The following is a 21,709-nucleotide window of genomic DNA, read 5'->3' as shown; positions in this document are numbered from 1 at the left end:
TGGTGTTCTTTCCAATTACCACAGCCGTGTCAAAGCACCAGTCGCAGCCAGATAACAAATAACCTGCATGCAACTACCCTCCCAAGCAGAAATCAACCTCCTGTGTGCCCAAAACTGCTGCCTTCCCATCGATCCCCAAATTTATAAACAGCAAGGACGATGCATAAGAGATACTCAAGCTCCCCTGACAGCCAACCAAGTGGCTCTCAGCTCACACAGGACATCGCTATGCGGCCCAGGCTTTATCCAATGAAGCCTTTGGCTGCCTTGAAGGAGAAAGTGGGGATGGCCTAGCAGGAGAGGGAGGGGCAGGTTTGTTGGGCCTTTTTTCTTTTTTTAACGCTTAGAAACAAAAGAAAATCTTGCAGCTTTGCTAGTCAGGGACCTTTTGCAGAGGCTGATGTGCATCAGTCAGATTTGGGGTGCATGCATGTGTGTGTGTGTGCGCGTGTGCAACCGAATAGCCTGTCAGAGCCTCATTTTGCACCATGCAAGTCCCCCCTAACTGATAACACTCTAAATAACAGGTGAGTGGCTCCTGGCAGGAAGGAGATTGTCTGACCTCATTGTTTGCCTTTCCCCCTCCTCTTTGTTCTTCACAAATAAAGGTTTTTTAATAAACTGAAAGGTCCTCCGCTCTTGCCTGATGATAAAATGAAAGGAACCAGTGAGGTATGGTACAACGTGGCAGCAAAAAAGGAGCAGCTCATCAGAAAATAACAAAGGTGCAAGTGAAAGATAAGGCAGCTGTCAGAGATTAATCCTGCGCGCCTGATTGTTTTCTTTAATACCAAAGCCTGCACTCGCAGGCGATAAGTTTGCTGAGTAATTTGGTTTTGGGTGAGGAAATAAAATGCAGGTAGGCCCCATAATTGATTTCCCTTTCTTTAGTTTTCTAAACATTAAACAACAACAACAACAAAAAAGCTCCGCTTTGGCTACACTCTTTCTTCAGCCGCACCGCCTGGGCTGTCCTCTTGACTGGGCCCCCTTATTTACCCCCCAAACTCCCAAAAGGAGGGTAGCAGCCAGCAAAAGTGCCCCTCTCCCAACAACATCAGGTGCAATTTACATGAAATCCTTAAATGCATGTCTGTTATGGGCTGAACTGTCTCATTACCCGCCCCCTCCAAAAAGTGATACATTGAAGAGTGATACATTGAAGACCTCACGCCCCGTTCCTCGTTCCTCGGAGTGTGACTTATTTGGAAGAGGGTCTTTGCAGAAGAAATCAAGTTATAATGAGGTCGTTAGCGTGGGCCTCGTCTAATGTGACTGGTGCCTTTAGGAAAAGGGATATTTGGACACAGACACAAGGGAGAAGCCGTACGAAGATGCAGGCAGAGATCCATGTGCTGCTTCCATGCGCTTGGAAATGCCATGACTGCCGGCAAATCTCTGGCCGCCAGGAGAGTCTCCCAGAGTCTCCAGAAAGAACCAACCCTGCGGGCACCTTGACGTCAGACTTCCAGCCGGCAGAACTTCGAGACAATCCATTCCTGCTGTGGGAGCCACCCAGGTGGCGGTCCTTTGTTGTGACAGCCCCAGCCAACCAGCCAGGACCTGGATCTCACTGCACACTGCAGCCAGGTACCCTGGCCTTTAACTTGAATGGCACATGAATCCTCAAATTCTGCGCCTGGTCTTCACATCGCCCCACTCACACCCCCATCAGTTTCTGCGGGCCTTTGGCACAACACCAGAGACGGCAGTCAGGGAAAGTAAAACCTGAGCCACCTCTGCCCCTCCCTCTTGTGTGTGAGGGTCGGAGCAACTCCCCTCCCAAGTCGCAGGGCATTGTTAACAGCGCCCTTGCCACATCCGCACGCCCAGCCGCTCCTGGCAGGGCCCTGGCTGGTGAAAGCCCAGAGCAGGAACCTCATGTTGATCCCAGAGAATGCCTTGCAGCGGCCGCTGCCCTGGAAGCCTGAGTGCCAGGCACTGTGCCTGGTGCATCCTCTCCTGGCGTTAGGAAAGGCATCCGGGCCCTTTGACACCAGTGCTCTGCACACCGGTATGCGCATAGGAATGAACCGCCCGCCCGGGAATCTTGTTGAAATGCCACCTCTGACTCAGGAAGCCGGGTGGGGCCACACGGGCGTGGGCACCTCTAACAAGCACCCAGGCCATGCGGCTGCTGCGGGTGCACGGGCCACGCCCGAGGTTAGATCACAGCGGGGCGGGGGAGGGCCTTGGAAACGGGGTCCCTCCCTATGGCTGCCCAGAGGTAAAGCTTTAAGTGCCACAGAACTCCACAGGTCCAGATGTCTCTGGGCTGGGTTCACCTTCAGCGGGGTCGGGGGGCGAGGGGGGCGCGGGGACACAAAAGGAAATATCTGTGGGGTGAAGCTGGGGGCTCCGGAAGGAGAAGGCGCGGCGTGCGCACGTGCATCCAGGCGCAGGCTTGCCGGCAGCACCAGCAGCAGCCCAGCCTTGTTTATTGTGACGAGACGAACAGCCCCCAGCTTGCTCATCCAGCAGCTAATTTCTCATCTTATCCATGATGGAATGAGATGGGAAAACAGTTTCCTGTTTCTCACTGACAGCACTGACAAGAAAGATACGGAGCGAATTCCCTGGAAGGCCACGCAGGCACATCCGTCGCAGCTCCTGCGCTCACAGGGAGGCATTGATGCAGCCGGGCCTCCGCCCCGAGGGAGCAAGGAAACTTCTTTGCAGACGCTCCTGCTCCCGTGCTATTACCGCTTTGGAAAACGGCTGAGGAGCTGGCGGGGATGTTTTCGGTGGTAACATTCCGTGGTGGATCATCTTGAGACACCAGTGCTTGGCCATGGAGTAGTTTGAGGCTGCGGCCTTCCACGGCCCATCTCCAAGCTGCCTGTGCAATGGGCTGAAAGATCCCCATCAGAAAGGAGGCCAGTCAGCAGCCACCTCCTCCTCCTCCTCCAACCTACTCAGCGAGCCCCACCTGCTTCTCAAAGCCCCGTCAATTACAAACCTTCCCCTAAAGAAGTTATACACGGTCCTGGTATAACTAGTTTCTTGGGAATCACAGGTCTTCCTAAGCATTTGGTTTAACTCTTATTAACAACAACAGTGGTAAACAGACTTGCCCAAGGTCACCTGGCAGGTAACTAGCTAAGCCTTTTGAGTGCTGCAGTGATCAAGGTCTGACAGAAGGGCAAGTCTTGGACAGGGAGCCGTGTCAGTGGAGGGGAGAGTCTAAGTTACACAAGTTATCCAAACAAACCTCTTGACTCAGGTTCCAGGTTTTGACCTGGAAACAACATACCAGAGTGGGGAGCAGGTAAATCCCACAGGAGAGGCTCCCAACATGGGCTGCCCGTTATCATCATTTGAGATTGTTGTTTTTTAATGCTGATGACTGGGCCACACCCTGGACAAATTGAACCTGAATCTCTCAGGCCTCACAGCTGCTGGGAACTTGTTAAACTCTCGACAGGCCAGTGTGGCTCAGTGGTTCTCAACCTGTGGGTCGTGACCCCTTTGGCAGTTGAACGACCGTTTCACAGGGGTCGCCTAAGACCATCCTGCATATCAGTATTTACATTTCGATTCATAACAGTAGCAACATTACAGTTATGAAGTAGCAACGAAAATAATTTTATGGTTGGGTCACAACATGAGGAACTGTATTTAAAGGGCCAGAAGGTTGACAACCACTGACCTAGAGCAAATCACAGGTGACTCCAATGATCTAGATCTAAAGTCCGATATTCGATGTGCATTTGAAACAGGGTGAGAGCAGTGAACAGACTTGGAAGGCCCCGTGTGCTACACTGGACAAGCCAGGGAAGGCCACTAGCTAGGCAGTACATAATAGCCGCTAGAATCAAAGCCAGGGTCTCATAGTTCTGCCCCAGCTGTATGGGCTTGGGCAAATTATTCTATCTCTAAGCCTCAGTTTGCTCCTCTGTAAAGTGGAGAAGACAACAAACAGCTCCTTCATGGAGCCGTCAGCTTTCAGGAGCTAAATGTATCAAGTGTTTGACAGAGTATTTGGTTCATATGCACAAAAACAGTAGCTAAAACGAGTAGTAATTCAATTTCAACTCCATGGGCATTCTGAAGATTTGAGGCTAGTAGAAGGCAGACGAGAGGTGAACAATAACCTTTTCTTTGCAGAGTGAAAAACTACTGTCTTGGTTTATAAATAAATAACTCTCCAGGCTGTGGAACCCTGTCACCTCTGCCCCCTCCAGGCAAGCCTAGTTTAATCCACTGCGCCCTGCTTTCCTACAAAGGTAAAGAGAACAATGACCAAGAAATATACAAGAAAACACGGGGAGGCATGAAAGCCAAAAAGGCATTAACCGATAGGGAAAGGGGAACAAGGAACTAGGTTAAAATTATGCGGAAGACCCTCCAGATAAATACCAGAGTGAAAAGACAGCTAATTGAAGAATGAGAGAGTTTTCTTAACCAGTGCTAGCTGAGTAAAAATATAATTATCTTTGATTCATGAAGATTGCTACAATATGACTCATTTACCAAAACAGTTACCAGCAAAATTACATTTGTTACTGTGAGGAGACCACGTGGGAGCGAGGGCTGTAGTAAATACCAAATATGTTTCTACTTTCACTGTGGCACCTTGCAGGAGAGTGTTGCCTGTGTGATCCGGCTGCTCTCGGCAGGGCCTTTGGTGATGAAGGGGAACACAGAGACCTTCCGGAGAGATGGGAAGCACTAATGCCACTGCGCCCAGCCAGGTCAGGGGAGGGTCTCGATTTTCCCGGCCTGGGCTCAGAACTGTCTGGGTCTCAGACTTCTCCAGCCTCAGCAGCTGGGCCCTTGGCTTTCATGCATATCAAGTCGATGTCTCTCTCCTCAGAGATTACACACAAATGTAGAAATTGAAAGGCATTTCTTTTTGTTTATTAGTTGTCTGATTGTGCTCTACGAAGGGAAAACAGGCATTTTCCCATTCAGATGTTTTCTCTTTAACTCGACTGTGGTAGGCTGGGTGTTCATCCCCATAGCACAGAGCCATTTAAAGATGCAAACCTGCAACAGTCTGTGTGCACGATCAGGGAAGCTGACTGCTAGGTCAGTGCAGTAAATCAGGTGGGAAGACACTGGGCAGAGGGAGTCTCAGGGGTAAGAGGGACCTTACAGGTGTTCCGGCCCAACCTTTGTAAGGCCTGACATGGTTCTGGGGGTACATGTGTGGAGGAGAGCCATATGTCTTATAAAAATAGAATGAACGGCATAGGAAGAAATAAGGAGATGCATTTCTTACACAGTAAAAGAGCAAGGCAGGGAGAAAGGTCCAGAAAAAGGCAGCAGCAAACAGTTCAGCAAGGAACAAGAATAACGAAAATAAATACAGCTCAGCAGCCTAATGAAGAACGTTTCAGAGCAGGTTGAGGCCCTAACTGATAAAAATGAGGATCATTATCTTCCCTGGGCCCTCCTGCTCAGTGTAGGACAAGAGCCGAGCAAATAGAAGGAGATGACCAGGCTATCACAGTAGAATTATAACCCCACACCAGACCCAGGCCTCGTAATAAGACAAGCCATTTTCAGCTCCAGTCCCAGAGCCACTTGAGGGCCAGAAGACCATCAATATAAATAATGCTTAGCTGTCCTCATCCTGGAGTAATTAATGTTTTAAGAGCCACCCACATCTCTTTCCTTCCAAGATGAGTAAGTGCAAAAGTATTTCCTTAAGACCTAGAAACGAAAGATAATTCTGGAGATGAGTCTCTCTCAGGCGGAGACCAACCACACTATTATTTATTAGGTGCCTACTATGTGCTAGGCATTGCACTAAGTTCTTGATGTGCATTATTTCATTTAATCTCATCCACAGGCCTAGGAGGCAAGTGTTACCAATACCCCCATTTTAAAGAAAAGAAAACTGAGGCTTAGAGAAGCTGAGTAAGTCAGAGAGGTTGAGCAAGTGACAGGTCAGAGGTTAAAACCGCAAACCAGTTTTGTTTTTAGGGTCAGCTTCTGTGAGGAGGGGACAAAGATGAAAGTGAGCAGTACGTCAGAGCAGGCAGGAAGAGAACAATCATTCTATGCAAAGAAAAGAGCTGTGCAAAGGCCCAGAGGCAGAAAAGAGCTTGGGAGGGATGAGGACCTTTCAGGTTCCTGTTGCTGAATGACAACCCACCCCAAAACATTCATGCATTTGCTCATAGTTTTGCAACTTGGGCAGGGCTCACGAGGACAATTCATTACTGCTCCATGTGCTGTCACTTGTGGCAACACAACTGGAGCTAGAGGCTCTGCTTATGTGGCTCACTCATATGGCAGGAAAGTTGGTGCAGGCTACCAGGTGGGAGCTCAGCTGGGGCTGCCAGCCAGGGGCCTTGCTTCTCCTTCACACGAGGCTGCTTGGGCTTCCTCCAGCATGGCGGCTGAGGTCCCGAAGGAAAGAGGTGGGAGCTGCCGGTCCTGTCAAAGCCAAGGCAGAGATGGTAGACAAAACAGGGAAGAATAGAGTTTGCAAGAAGTTTGGCTGTGAAGGGAAGGGGAAGCATTGCACAGTAAGAGGGGAGGGAGGAGTCAATGAACTATTTATTTGCAGTTGTTTCTTAAGAGTAGGAGAGACTTGCCCTCCTGATTTGGCTCAGTGGACAGTGCGTCAGCCCGAGGACTGAAGGGTTCGATTCCGGTCAAGAAAGAACATCTACCTCCATTGCAGGCTCAATCCCCGGCCCTGGTGGGGGTGTGAGGAGTGTCTCTCTCACATCGTTGTTTCTCTCTCTGTCTCTCTCCCTTCCCTTCCACTCTCTCTAAAAATCAATGGAAAATTATCCCCAGGTGAGGATTGACATAAATAAATAAATAAATAAATAAATAAATAAATAAATAGGAGAAACTTATTAATGAGACAGGAAAATCGGCCAAAAGAACTAGGGGGAAATTATGACACAGCATCCAGAAATAATATGAGGAGTTGGAATCAAGGAGTAGGCTTGAACCATGGAAATTGGACCGATTATCACATATGAAATACCTTCTGTGCCAGGTGCTGAGGATAAACTGGACACACCCCAGGTTCTTGAAACGCTAAGTATACTTGAGAGGCATGAAACATAGATGTGTCTTTTCAATACAATGTTGTACGTATAGTGGTAGAAGCATTCAGATAATACCGGGAGATCACAGAGGTATGGAACCTAGCTCGGCGTTTAGGGGTGGTGAGGCAGGGGAAGCTTCCCGGAGGACACGAGGGGGCTGGAGGAACAGGGGTCAGACCTACCTCAGACAGGAGGTGGAGGAAGCTTACATATGGTTGTGCCCACCCTAGCCCTTCCTGAGCCCAGAGCAAGAGTACAAACAGAGACCTATAATTTTTCAAAATTATAAATCAAGCCAAAGCACAGTTAAATAAAATGTTTGATAGATTATATATATATATATATATATATATATAGTCCATAGATAAGGAAAGCCTGTTTTGACAGATATGCCTCTTTAAAACCTGGGAGGCAGGTTGTAATTTAGAATTTTGGACTCAGAGTTTCGTGCTGAAACACAGAGCCACAGGGGAGCCACTGCCAGCCCACAACCCAACTGGCCTCTCTTCCTGCCCCTGGCCCCATCACGCACCATCATACACCTGGCAAGTGCACGTGTGGCCCCCACCCCTGTGGGCCCAGTGCTGGCACCTAGAGATGCACACACAGGGGAAGAAGCAGATGGCAACCTGTGCCAGGGGTCCTGAGGTCCTGAGTACTTACAGCATGTGGGGTGAGTGCCTAAGGAAGTGAGGAGTAGGCTCTGGGTGGACATGCCCCAAGGCTCCCACACCCCAGCCTCCTAAGGGGGGGCCAGGTGCAGAGACCAGAGTGCTCTCTACAGCACTGGGCAAGGCCCTCTTGCCCGACCTGGGGCTGGCACAGTCTGATCGCCTACATTTTCTTGATGAGACCCAAAGCTAAGGTATCTGCTGAGACTCCAGTCGTGTGGGGATCCATCCAGGGAAATCAATGCCACATGGCAGGTCTGGCTCTTTGAGTTCTCGGAGAACACAGTATCCAAGCAGTTTGCCATGAGGATTTGTTTCTTATTTTGAAGTAAAACAATGCACTGGGCAAGCAAATGGGGGTGGAAGCCACTGAGGTACAACTTGTAGGCATTTCTTGGTAGATTCTTTTTCTCCTCACTGCCTGCCTCACTGGGCCCATAGAGTTTGCTTTGTGACAAAAGCATGGACTGGGGAGGAAAAGAAGAAAGGAAAGAAAAGGTGCGTTACAAATCCCACTTCACAGTCAGAGGGCTCGTGAACCCGCTTCCGGCTCGGGAGTCCCCAGCAGTGCTAACGCAGGTCACCTTCAGCAAGAGGCCTATCCGCCGCGAGGGCTGCAGGCTGTGCTGCAGCAGGGTCTCCTCTCCCCGCCTTAAAGGCAGGCCTGAGTCCAGATGATTTCAAAGGTCAACAGGGACAGAGGCCAACAGAGGGTGGGATGTCCGGAGAGATCTAAAACAAATGGTATAACAATAGCAACTTTCCCTCAAAGAAAATAAATGCTACAAAAAGGAACATTTAACACAAAATAGGATGTATTATATAATGGAGCAATGACTAAATTCAAGTTATACCATTTTAAAAATATTTTCATACATTGGTAAAATTTTCATAATGTTACTTTAAGAGTATTTTAACTTACCTCTCTATATTACACTGAACATTGATCAACTGATGCTTTTTTAAATACTAGGATTCAAAAGACCTATTCTACCATTAATTTTCCATAATGGCTGCTGGAATCTTATTATCTGCATTTTATTGCCATGAAAACTAAAATATAGAGCAGTAAAGTGACTACCCAATGAGCAAGTGACAGATTGGAAATGGCACCGAATATTTTATCCTACCTATTAAATCATACTGCTTGCTAACCTCAAGGTGCCTCTTTTCCCACTAATCTACTTTTGACTCAAGGCTACTATATGCTGGACTGAGGAACCTGCAATTAGTCAGTCCTGAATGTATATTAGATTCTTTTAAATAATTTCATTATAAGAGTAAGAGAGATACAACTTGAAACTTTTTTAAATTTGAGAACAAAGTAACATGTCATCCAGTATTCCATGTATCAGTAAAAGGGAGTCCTGGTTTAGAAAAGAGCTGATAATGAAAATGTTCAAGAAGGATTCATATATAATGGATTTATAATATACGGCCTCATATTAAATAGTTCTGTTACCTGAGACCCCTCCCCCACTCTGCCCTCCCTCATAGCAATTATTGACTCCCTTCTGTTACGTCTATTTATGCACGTTTTATTTTCCCTACCAAATTCTTAAGTCAGTGATGTGTCTCATATATTGTGTGGAGGCACAGTGCATAACAATGCCTTGCTCCTGGTAGCTGCCCAGTAAAATGTTGCTGAACAAACAAACAAAAATATTTTCCATTCTGTCACTCACCTTTTGAGATCGATGTCCGACAGGACCAGGCCTAGCTGTTAGCTCCATCCTAGGACCCTGTGAAGGACAGAGGGGATGGATTGCAGGTCTAAACCAACTGCCAGTCTCATGCTCTAGAAGCACGAGCCAAATGAAGGATTGTGCTTTATAGAAAGGCTGCAGTTGGGATTAAAAAAAAAAGATACAAGTCCCTCATGTAGTTTCTATTCTGACTGCAAGGAGGACCATGCATCAGGCCAAAAAGACTGCCTAGTTAAGAAATAGAAACCTTAAGTGAAGGAGTCTTTATTTCGACTGCTAGTATATGGGGAACTTCTTAATGGTGAGCTTGTCCTCAGGGAAAATCTGTTTATTGTGAAGTAAAAAGAAAGTCCCAAATAATTATCAAGCATCCTGCACACCCGAAGAAAGGAAGTCAATAGCAGTATCCCAATGTGTATTGTATCTAAACTAAACTACAAAAGTAGCTTTTTACCATTGCATGCAAATGGTGTCTGGAAAATAGCCTAGTTTACATAATTGCACAGCTGTGGGCAGTCTGGCTTCCAAAATCCAGGATGCATCTTGATAGCACGCGTCAGACCTCTAAAAGGGTTAATTCTGAAAACAGCCTCTTTCACATACAGATGGAGACAGAGTGCTATCATCAATGTTTAATCAATCAATAGGCATTTATTCCTATGATATGAAGTTTACATTATCCTCCATCTGGAACGATGGAGGAATAAGGAAGGGAATCTGTCAAAAGCAAAATTACTTCTTGTTAGCTTTGCCCCTGTAATCTCAGTTCAGCTTAGTACATGTTAATCTTTTTTTTATGACTTAAATAAGGCAATAGAAAGTGATTATACTTTAACCCTCTTGTGAATTTCTCAAACACTTTCATCTAACCCCAACAATCCTCTGGGCTGAGCTGTCAGGACTCTGTCTCATAGCGCCGTCCGATAATTGGCCAGTTATTTGGGGGGGGCGTTCCATTTCATTACCAATTCTGTTCCACCCCGAGGTTCTAGATTTCTCAACCCCTTTCTGTCTGCAGCAAATCTGCTCTCTTTTAATTTCAAAGTCTAGGAATCAATGTGATAGAAAAGTGGAATTGCCTGTGTGAATCCCTAAACAATGCTAACCTCTCTAAGACTTGGTTTCTTTATCTTTAAAATGGTTACACTATTCCCTGTCTCAGTAAAAGGGAGTCAGGAAGGCTGTTGTGAAGATGAAATGAAATAGCACATGTGAAATGCCTGCCACATGCAGGCCCCTTCATTCATGCCCATATCTCTCCCCTGCCCTCAAAGGAAATCACTCATTTCCTCTACATTCAGAACAGTGTTTTGTTAGTGTTGTTGTTTGTTTCATTCACTGGACTGAGGCTTATTAATTCACATGGTCAAAGCACAGTGTAGGAGAAGCAAATTTGTCTTTCATTTATGAAAAGACTAATTAGTTAAAGGGGTAGGGGGAATCAGCCATACAAATGTGGTTAGTTGACCACCAGGGAGTAAGATTAGTAATTATTAGGTTGATATATGATTCATATATTACTAGAGGCCCGGTGCACGAATTCGTGCACAGGTGGGGTCCCTTGGCCTGGCTGGTGATCAGGGCTGGCCAGCCGGCCAGGGGGAGGGACCTCAGGAGGTTAGCTGTGGGAGCTCACTGACCACCAGGGGGCAGCTCCTGCATTGAGTGTCTGCCCCCTGGTGGTCAGCGTGTCATCATAGCAACCAGTTGACCGGTTGTTCAGTCGACCAGTTGTAACGGTTGCTTAGGCTTTTATATATATAGACTAGAGGCCCGGTGCACAAAAATTTGTGCACTCGGGGGTCCCTCAGCCCAGCATGTGCCCTCTCGCAGTCTGGGACCCCTCGGGGGATGTCCACCTGCTGGCTTAGGCCTGCTCCCCGGTGAATTGTGCCTAAGCTGGCAGTGATACATCCCTTGGGAGATGTCCACTTGCCAGCGGGCTGAAGCTGCAGTTGAACATCCACAGAGCTGCTGAGGAGGCAGGAGAGGCTCCCACCATCGCCGCTGTGATGCCGTCAGCCTGGCTTGTGGCTGAGCAGAGCTCCCCCTGTGGGAGTGCACTGACTACCAGGGGGCAGCTCCTGCATTGAGCATCTGCCCCCTGGTGGTCAGTGTGTGTCATAGTGACCAGTCATTCCCAGTCGTTCTGCTGTTAGGGTCAATTTGCACGTTACCACCCTAACCAGTTTGGCTCAGTGGATAGAGCGTCGGCCTGCGGACTGAAGGGTCCCAGGTTCGATTCTCGTCAAGGGCATGTATTCTGGTTGCGTACACATCCCCAGTAGGGGGTGGGCAGGAGGCAGCTGATCGAAGTTTCGCTCTCATCGATGTTTCTAACTCTCTATCCCACTCCCCTCCTCTCTGTAAAAAATCAATAAAATATATTTGGAAAAAAAAATTGCATGTGCACATTACCCTTTTATTATATAGGATAGAAGCCTGGTGCACGGGTGGGAGCCAGCTGGTTTGCCCTGAAGGGTGTCCCGGATCAGGGTGGGCAGGGGACCCCCAGCTCCCTACGATTGCCCACGCCGCCCCTGCTCACGATCGCTGGCTCTGCCCATGCTCAGGCCTAACACCTCTGGCCAAGGCATTAGGCCTGGGCAAGGGACCCCCAGGACCCCACCATCGCCAACTCGGCCCCTGCTCCCTGCGATTGCCGGCTCCGCCCTAATGCCTCTCACCCAGGCATTAGGCCTGGGCAGGGGACCCACAGCTCTCCAAGGGACCTCCTGCTCCACCCCTTCCCAGGCCTAATGCCTGTGGCCAAGGCATTAGGCCTGGGCAGGGGACCCCAAGCTCCCATCATCAGCGACTCTGCCCCTGCTCCCCATGATCGCTGGCACCGCTCCTGCCCAGCTGCAGCCGCCCCATGATCGTGGGCTCCGCCCCTGCCCGGGCCTTACGCCTCTAGCCGAGGCATTAGGCCCAGGCAGGGGACCCCCACAGCTGCAGCCGTCCCCCAATCGTGGTCTCCGCCCCTGCCCGGGCCTTACGCCTCTGGCTGAGGCATTAGGCCCGGGCAGCGGCGACCGGCAGCTGCAGCCACCCCGAGATCCCGGGCTCCGCCCCTGCCCAGCTCCCATCGCTGGCTCCACCCCTACTTCCCGCTATCACTGGCCAGTGCGGCAAAGGCTCAGGATTCTCCGATCATGGCTGGGGGGCAGGGCAAAGGCGGTCCTGGGGGGCCTTTGCCCTGCCCCCCGGCTCTTAGCTCCCCCCTGGGTTTCCGATCACTGTCAGTGGCAGGGGGCTTCTTCCGTGCTTTCCCTTTTGCCTCCCTGCATTGTGCCTACATATGCAAATTAACTGCCATCTTTGTTGGCAGTTAACTGCCATCTTGGCTGGTGATTAATTTGCATATATCGCTAATTAGCCAATGGGAAGGGTAGCGGTTGTACGCTAATTACCATGTTTCTCTTTTATTAGATTAGATAATTATAAGTTTGATTTTACTATTCCTGGAATATGAGTAAGGGGTGGTCAGTGAAAGCCCATACCCTCCTGATAGGGCAAGTAACACCAAGGAAGGCATGTTGTCTAAATGTGTGTTCTATGGAGCATGTCTCCATCAGATCTTATCTCCTAAATTTTCTTAATAAAGAAAAAAGTGGACAGGAAGTCTCCTCTTTATTTTTTTAAAATGTATTTTTATTGATTTCAGAGAGGAAGGGAGAGGAAGAGAGAGAGATATAGAAACACCAATGACAAGAGAGAATCATTGATTGGCTGCCTCCTGCACGCCCCCTACTGGGGATTGAGCATGCAACCCGGGCATGTGCCCTTGACTGGAATCGAACCTGGGACCTTTCAGTCTGTGGGCGGATGCTCTATCCACTGAGCCAAACCAGCCAAGGCAAGTCTCCTCTTTATTAAGCTCTCACAGTGCCACTAGGATTTCCTTGTTCATGCCTAGAGTATTAAGGCATAAAAAAAAAAAAAAAAAGATTCCCAAAGGAAAAGTCTCCAGGCCACTGTATTTTCAGTGACAATCATCCATTATGTGCAGAATAACCTTCAGGTAGAAAACAGAGAGCTGCTGCCATTGTGTTTAAGTTACCAGATCAAAGGTGGCAGTTTAAGGTAATACAAAGACCTCGTTCTCATTGTAGCAATTTCTGTTTAGTTCCCAGCTATGTAGGCAGCCATTGGAATATAGCATAAAATCAGTAGGTACTAATGAATAATGAATAAAGGTTTACTCCCAAACCAGGCCATCAAATGGAAAATCTACTTGATTTCACAATCCAAACCATTGTTCACCCACTCGTTCTGCTTCTTGCTCTCTGAATGTCCTACTTTTTCTATTCCCAGGCTGCTAAACTACTAAGCAAATCTATCACCATAACAAGTCCAACCTGCTTCTTTCATCTAAGCTAGACTTTGCATCACAATAAAAAATTTTTCTATAGTAAGAATCTAGAGTGCAGATTGTGAATATATAGTAATTCTTATGTCGTGCGAGTCCCACAAGGTTCCCCAGTGGGCATGCTCCCAACATGAAATCAAACCTGTGGAGGTGAAGCAGCAGTGGTCTGGTTTCTGTCGGGCCCTTCTGGCAGGTACAAAGACTGGACAGAGTGTAGCCAGTGGCCAATGACCAGGATGGAGCATGCAAGAAATACCTTATTTCCTTGCTTTTCTTTAAATCAACCTAAGTCAAGTTCTACACTCCAGCTCCCTGAAAGGTAGAAAAGTCCATTTCAGTCATGATGGGAGCTCCCTGCCCTCAGACCATACTAAGGTCCCGAATCTTAAGTAGCACTAAACCTCATAGAGGCCCCATTGGTCATGAGACACTGAAGGACAAAGAATAGTACCGGGTCACCAAGGGCCTAGCCCTTTGGGATATAGTAGTTCACTTGCTTCTGCTCCATTCAAGGGGCTCAGAATATCTTTTGCAAACTGGAAGCCCCTTTCTCTGAGTGCATCAGACAGTCGTTCCCTCTAAGCCAGCAGTTCTCAACCTGTGGGTCACGACCCCTTTGGGGGTCAAACGACCCTTTCACGGGGGTCGCCTAAGACCATCGGAAGACACATATATAATTACATATTGTTTTTGTGATTAATCACTATGCTTTAATTATGTTCAATTTGTAACAATGAAATTGGGGGTCACCACAGCATGAGGAACTGTATTAAAGGGTCGAGGCATTAGGAAGGTTGAGAACCACTGCTCTAAGCAGACATGCTCCTCCTTGTGTGGCTGCTACTGGGGGTCCATGCTCCCCCCACCCCAATGAAAGTCATCAGCTGCCAGCCTCCTCTAGGTCCTGGGTTCAAGATCTCTCCCCTCCCGTCCCATTGCTCTCAATAGCACTCCCAGACATCCTTTCCTTCTCCGGGATCCTAATCTCCCCTGAGCTGAGGCTTTCACAAAAATCAGTAAGAGCTTCTGCTTTTGAGGCAAGAGAAGGCAAACCTCAGATTTCTGTTGGAAGTGTGAAGGGTGGAAGAGACCTTGAGAAAAAAGCAAAACTGGAATCTCAGAAAAGTATCCTGTCCCACTGGCCTCACAAGCAAGCAGGAGATCAGAGTTGCCCTTGATTTGTTGGGCTGGGAACTGGGTAGGATCCACTCCAGGGACGCTGGCTAAGTGTGAGAACTGAGAAACAATCACGGGTGTTTCCGGGCAGTGCCCCTGTGTGCCTCCCACCCGTCCCTCGGGTGATTCTGGACAGAGGTGCTCAGGGGTTGGGAGTAGGAGTAGATTAAATGGAATAGGGAAGATGAAATGAAGAGTCATAATAGCAAAAGCATGGCAGGAATCTGAACACACAAGACCATTCTACCTTTGATCCTAAAAACGGGATGTATGGCCCTGACCGGTTTGGCTCAGTGGATAGAGCGTCGGCCTGCAGACTCAAGGGTCCCGGATTCGATTCCGGTCAAGGGCATGTACCTTGGTTGCGGGCACATCCCTGGTGGGGAGTGTGCAGGAGGCGGCTGATCGGTGTTTCTCTCACATTGATGTTTCTGGCTCTCTATACCTCTCCCTTCCTCTCTGTAAAACATCAATAAAATATTAAAAAAAAATAAAACAAAAAAAAACTGGATCTATGGAAAGAGGTCACCCCATTAGTGGTCAAAGGGATAACCAAATCGGTGCCAGCAGAGAGCGCCAAGGAGGAAGAGGGAAGGTCGTTCACAGAACAGTGTCACTGCCCAAAGCCAGCTTTAAGGGGACTGAAGAACCAAGTAGGACAGAAGAAAGCCTGTTGACTCAGGGGCTTCTTTGAGCCAATCGCTGGCCACACAGTGGACAAATGGCCAGGAAACACCATTGGAGCAGGAGGACAGGAAAGGCAGACATGCCCAATGCTCAGAAACTGCCAGGGAACCGGGGCCTTTGTACCCAGGGACCCCACTGCTGGAGGTTCACCACTACCTGCTACCATTCAACACTGTAGACAGACACTTCTGACTGTGCCCTGTCAGTCTGGTATTGCCGAGCATACTTAAGTTATACTTTCTTTCTTTTTTAAAAAATATATTTTATTGATTTTTACAGAGAGGAAGGGAGAGGGATAGAGAGTTGGAAACATCGATGAGAGAGAAACATCAATCAGCTGCCTCCTGCACACTCCCCACTGGGGATGTGCCCGCAACCAAGGAACATGCCCTTGACTGGAATCGAACCTGGGAACTTTCAGTCTGCAGGCTGACACTCTATCCACTGAGCCAAACCAGTCAGGGCAACTTTCTTTCTTTTTTTATTTTTTAATTCATTTCAGAGAGGAAGGGAGAGGGAGAGAGATAGAACATCAATGATGAGAGAATCATTGATCGACTGCCTCCTGCCTGCTCCCCACTGGGGATCAAGCCCACAACCCGGGCATGTGCTCTGATCAGGAATCGAACTGTGACCTCCTGGTTCATAGGTTGACGCTCAACTGCTGAGCCACACCAGCTGTGCTTGGGTTACACTTTCAAACACAAGTAAAACTCTCTTAATGCTATAAGAAAATAGTTCATCTTCTTATATGATAAGGTACATCAGTCTGGTGCCTGTGTGATTTGACTAACATTGAACTTAAGCAAATATTTATGGGAACAGGAAGCAATGAATAACAAATTCATTAATTCAGTTACGGCACAAGGTAGCTCATCAATACGTGTTTGTTGTCGCTGCTGATGATGATAATTAAAATCCTGTTTCTAGATGGGTTGTGGTGTGTAATCCTTTCATAACTATCTAAGTCCTTATGCCTTGATGAGAACTATCATTATGTGTAAATATTGACTAAGACTGAGCCTCAAACATGCCATGGAAATTCAAGGTTATAATCTACTAACCAACAGGAATGAAGTGAAACAAACAACTGTTTGCACTGATGGTGGAAGTGCAGGCATGATCCTAAGTCAATACATCGTGTCGTCATTTTTCCAGTCTACAGACAGTCTGGGCTTATCTGGCAGAAATGTCACATAAAACTTCTGCTATTTCCTCATCATTCAGTGGCTTTCAGGCCTGTTAGTGATGAAGGTCCTCTCCTCAATTCAGTCCCACAAAATCACCAGGAGGAGGTTGGGAGACCAAGAGCCCCTGGAAGGTTCATTAGGCCTGTGACCCTGCCAATGCCACCCACTGGGATTTCCCTGGAAGTAAAGAGAAGGAGCTGAGTTTTTCTTAGGAGCCCATCTTGTCTTAAGAATGACCCTCCCCCCAATTTTTTTTAATGTCAGCCAAAATTGGTGAGAACTAAAATGCTGAACTGAATTTGATTCCAGCCAGGCATTTGACAACATGTCTTCCTAATCTTCATCAGTAAATTAAAGATGGAATGGATATAGAAATGGGACTCATTTAGACACTTCCCTCTGCCACACCTAACATCCCCCCCCCACACACCAACTATTTTATAACTTACCAAATGGAGATGATCTATAAGACACTATTTGTAAGGGAATTAAAGTAAGTCAGGCAGCAACTTTAAAAATCAATAAACCCAAACACAAAGTCATATTTTGCCACAGCTTACCCTTCAATACCATCCGCCCCACACAAATCAGCTGAGGTGTTTGCACCAAGACTTCCAGAAATGAGAAGTAGCATTTCCTCTGTCCAGAGCTTGGGGGGAGGGGGGCTCTTTTACAGGCATGAGTGAGGTTAGTATGAAGGGACAATGGATATTAATGTGCTTTTCTCTTCTGCATTTCAGTATACATACCTTCTCTCATCTGAAGTATCTATTGAAGGGCAGGGGTAGGATCAAAAGCATTAAGATTATTCTAACAGAAACTCAAAGAAAAATAAAGTGTTTGTGTTTAGCTTTCAGCATTCAAAATTGAGAAACACAACAGTTTGCAAGCTAAATTTTGTAGAGGAAGGACATTTTCTAAATTCCTTAAGTATGTCAGGAACCAAGTCAGAAGGAGCTTGGATGTTTTCCCCATAATATAGTCAAGATTCCTCTTCTGCTTATGACTATTAGGCCATTACACTTGTTGCCCTAAAGTTGAAAGAAGGTATGCCACAGAGGAAGACGTATAGATGGAAGATTCTAAGCCTTTAAGCAAAGCTTGGAGGTGGATTGTGGGAAGAATTAAGAGAGGCCAGGAAATCTAGTCCCAACATCAAGATCCTTATGGCCCACTTCTTCTCCTTCAGTGGGTAGAGCTTTTTAAAATATCCAGACAGGTATGGGAGAGCCATCCAGCTTTAGGCTAGTGGCACATTCCCAGGGTGTGGCAGGGCTCTCCCCCAGCCCAGGGAATGGGACAACCTTATCAGCAGGAAAGGAGTGATGGGTTTTTTGACATCCCCCTTCCGAGCGGCGTGCATGGGAACTCTGGAGGAACTTTGTGCCTAGTGCAGGATGCAGAGGGCCCAGCCCAGGCTGCCTTAGGGTGATGAAGCTCTAGTGCATTAGCCCTCCCTACCTCCACCACCCTACCCCCCCGCAAATGCTGGATGCCATGCCTCAGTGTTTAACAACCCCAGCCTTTGCCTTAGAAAACAGAAGGGATACAGATGATACTTTCAGACGGTCACACGCCATCTGGGGGCACAGCAGAGCCAGGGATGGAAAATCTGAGACATCCAAAGAGGCAGAGGTTAACCTATACATCAGACCAGGTTAATGGAATCTTACTAAAAGGTAGGGTCCCCTGCCTTCGCCCCAGCAGATGGGGCTTGTGATAAAATAAGAACAATAAAGAGGGCATATTTTCTTTGGGAAGGGAAGTGTAGCATGAGCAAATTTGCAACTTGGGTCCAGTAATTTCAGGAAGAGTCAAATCATCTGCATGCATAGATGTCAGACTCTGAGCCTTGGGGAAAGTTGATGTTACTGAATCCAAGGACACAAAATTTCACTATTTAATAATATTTTTTTGTGTTGTGGTACCTATATATATAAAAGGCTAATATGCAAAATCTTCCCTTGGGAGTCCGATGGGGAGACCAGGAGTTCTAGCCCGCGCTATGATGTGCGCTGACCACCAGAGGGTGGTGTGGAATGAAGGAAGACCCCAGTTGGCAGCTGGCAGCCGGCAGCTGGGGAAGGAAGGCCCCAATCAGCTTGGATCTCTGGCCAGGCCTCAGGACCCCACCCATGTACGAATTTTGTGCACCATGCCTCTAGTATGTATATAATTTATAAATTTTTATCTCTTAAAAATTTTCAAGTTGATGAGCATATGTGGCAGGACATTGCATCTCCTTCCACTTCATCTCATACATGTACCAGCTCTGGGGCAAGTCAGAGGAACTCTCCCCCTCTATCCAGGAATAAAACAGGAATGAATTAACTGGCCATGTCATGAGGCACGGCCAGGGGGAGGAGGAAGAACTCCGGGGTCTGTGGGTGAGCAGATGAAGAAAGAATATCCTCAGGATGAGAAATCTTCTCCCAAGGTCCAAGAGAGAGGTGCCTGCAGGAAGAGAGTGAAGTCCCCTGTGTGTGTGGCAGGAGGAGCAAATGGAGCATCTGAATGGGTTCGAAAAGCCACTTCCTATTCTTTGGCCAAGGGGAATTATGGATTGCAATGGAGGTCAGGATCTGGACTACACATCCTGTTGGAAAGTGTGTGTGTGTGTGTGTGTGTGTGTGTGTGTAAGAAAAAGAAAGACAGAGAGAGAGAGAGATGAGATGGAGAACAGTAAGGCTGGCTACAAAGATATTTCCTGGGAGTGGACGTGCTGTCCTTCCTTCTGACATAAAAAGCAAGGTCATGAGGTTACACAACACAAAGAATCACTCCAAATATATTTTTAATGTTAATCTCATTCTTTTATTATAATTTGGAGCCATTCCCATAGCTGGATAATATTTAACTCCAACTTTCTTTCCTCATTAGAAAAGAAGTATATCATACATAAATACTGCTGGTCAGAGACAAAAGTAGTAAGAGTTTTCAGTTACATTAACCCAGACCCATGCGTGTGTGTATGACCATCATGCTTTCCAAATATAAAGTATCATAAGGAAAGGAGGGAGGTGGGGTCGGGTGAGATGGAGAGAGCAAAGCAACATTGCCAGCTCCTGGAACAGTATTTCTTCACTGGTTTGCATACAGGATTCTCAATGTGTGTGTCTGGACAGCCTATTCCATTGCTCTATTTTACTACCTCAGCCCAAAGGAAGTGTGTTTTCACTCTCTCCCATCTTGCTCCTGAGTCTACAGCACGAACAAGCATTAGGAGACAAGCGAGCTGTCAAATGGAGCAAAGAGGGATGATTGCCAAGAATTATCTTGAGGTTCACTGGGGTTTTCAGAAAGAAATGTCCATGGTTGTGAGTGGCCATCTAGTTAACTGCTATAAATGTAAGTGGCTCTTCACACAGACGCCCCTTTCCAATAAACACCCTCTTTATGGGGCATGGGATGGAGCAGGAAGACGAACCTTCTGAAACCGTCAGCTGCATAAACTCATTTTAGCCTGCATAGCTTGACAATTTAAATTTGAGAGGGAAACAAGATTCAGTATTTTTCCCTTTAATCTGGTGAGAATTAGCGGAATATGGGTGTGAGGCACCTTGTGTTTTGTGCTGTGCCTTTGAAAAGAGAACAAAACACAATGTACTGAGATGAATTGTCATTTTCCAAAGCTACTGTTTTCTTACAAATTCTTAGGGAAATGTTGCCACCTTCTGGACAAAAGTGCAATCAGCAGTCACCACAAGCTTGCCATCCAGCCTGTTCGTACACTCATTTCCGTGGGCTGTAAAGAATTTTGTTTTGGTTTTTCTTTCTTTTCTGCAATTATGCCTGCACAACACTGATACACTAAAAAAAAATCAAGCCACTATACTAGTAAAGGGACTCATCATATCCATAATAGAATAGGAAGCACATTTCACCAAGTAAGCAGATTCTTCAAAGCAGGACTAATCAATCTCGCCCACAAAGTTTCACAGGTTTTCACTATCTCATTCTCAGACTCCTTAACTCTTACAGGGCTTGAAGAGAGGTGGATAGATTCTCAACCAGGTTTTCTCTTTATTTTTTTATTTATACTTCTTACGCTTTCAGAAATAGGTTCATGTTTGCCTAGCTAAATGTCTTGAAGTTTATTTTTTCCATATATCAGTGTTTTCAAGTCATTGGTCATATGTTGAGCATAAAAATCCAATGGCAGAACCCACATCCTGATTCGTGGCAAAAACATGTATGTCCTTTCCCTGTGTAGGGTGCCCCTTCCACTAGTCAATCTCACTAGCAAACCTATCTTCTTCCATAAACAAGGCAATGAAGACAGATGTGATCACTTGTTTAAACAGCTGTGTGTTTGTCCCTCTGAAGAAAACTAAATGGCAAAGAAGGAACCACACCGGCACGCTGACGAGGACACGCCACCCAGCCAAAAGCTCGGTCGTCTTTCTGACGTCTAGGTCGTGGAGAATTCGCAGGTGTAGAAAGTTGATTTCTCGGCTGCATGAGCACCACCTGCAGGACCTCGTGCTGGCTCCCAGTCCTCAGAATCCATGGGCTTCTGCCATCCGTCCAATGTCCTGCTTTATCAGAACCTGCCAGAGGGGGCTCCCATTCTCTGAGAACCTCTCCTACTGGGAGGACCTGGTTGATGGTGATTGGCAGCTCGGAGCACCTGCCTCAGTGCTGCCCCTATTTATAACGGGAAACCGGTAGGGAGGCCCAATCTTACTCATTGCGGTTTGTCTGGAAAGCTGCCGGTGGACTGTCCGCTGTTCCCTAAGCTTTAGGCCAGGAGTCTGCCCATCCCGAGTGTCAGCTCTGTGCTCACCGCCACCTCAGTTTCTCCTGGGCTCACCCTCTGGCTGGAGCGTCAGCGAGCTCCTCGGGGTCCCTGTGAATGAGGTAAGTGCAGGGGAAGGAGAAAAGGTAAATG

Source organism: Myotis yumanensis, unplaced genomic scaffold, assembly GCF_028538775.1.
Source record: "Myotis yumanensis isolate MYYU_CA2020_CCGP unplaced genomic scaffold, mMyoYum1.0.hap1 SCAF_2, whole genome shotgun sequence".
In the NCBI taxonomy this organism is placed as follows: domain Eukaryota; kingdom Metazoa; phylum Chordata; class Mammalia; order Chiroptera; family Vespertilionidae; genus Myotis; species Myotis yumanensis.
This window is presented reverse-complemented; position numbering follows the sequence as displayed.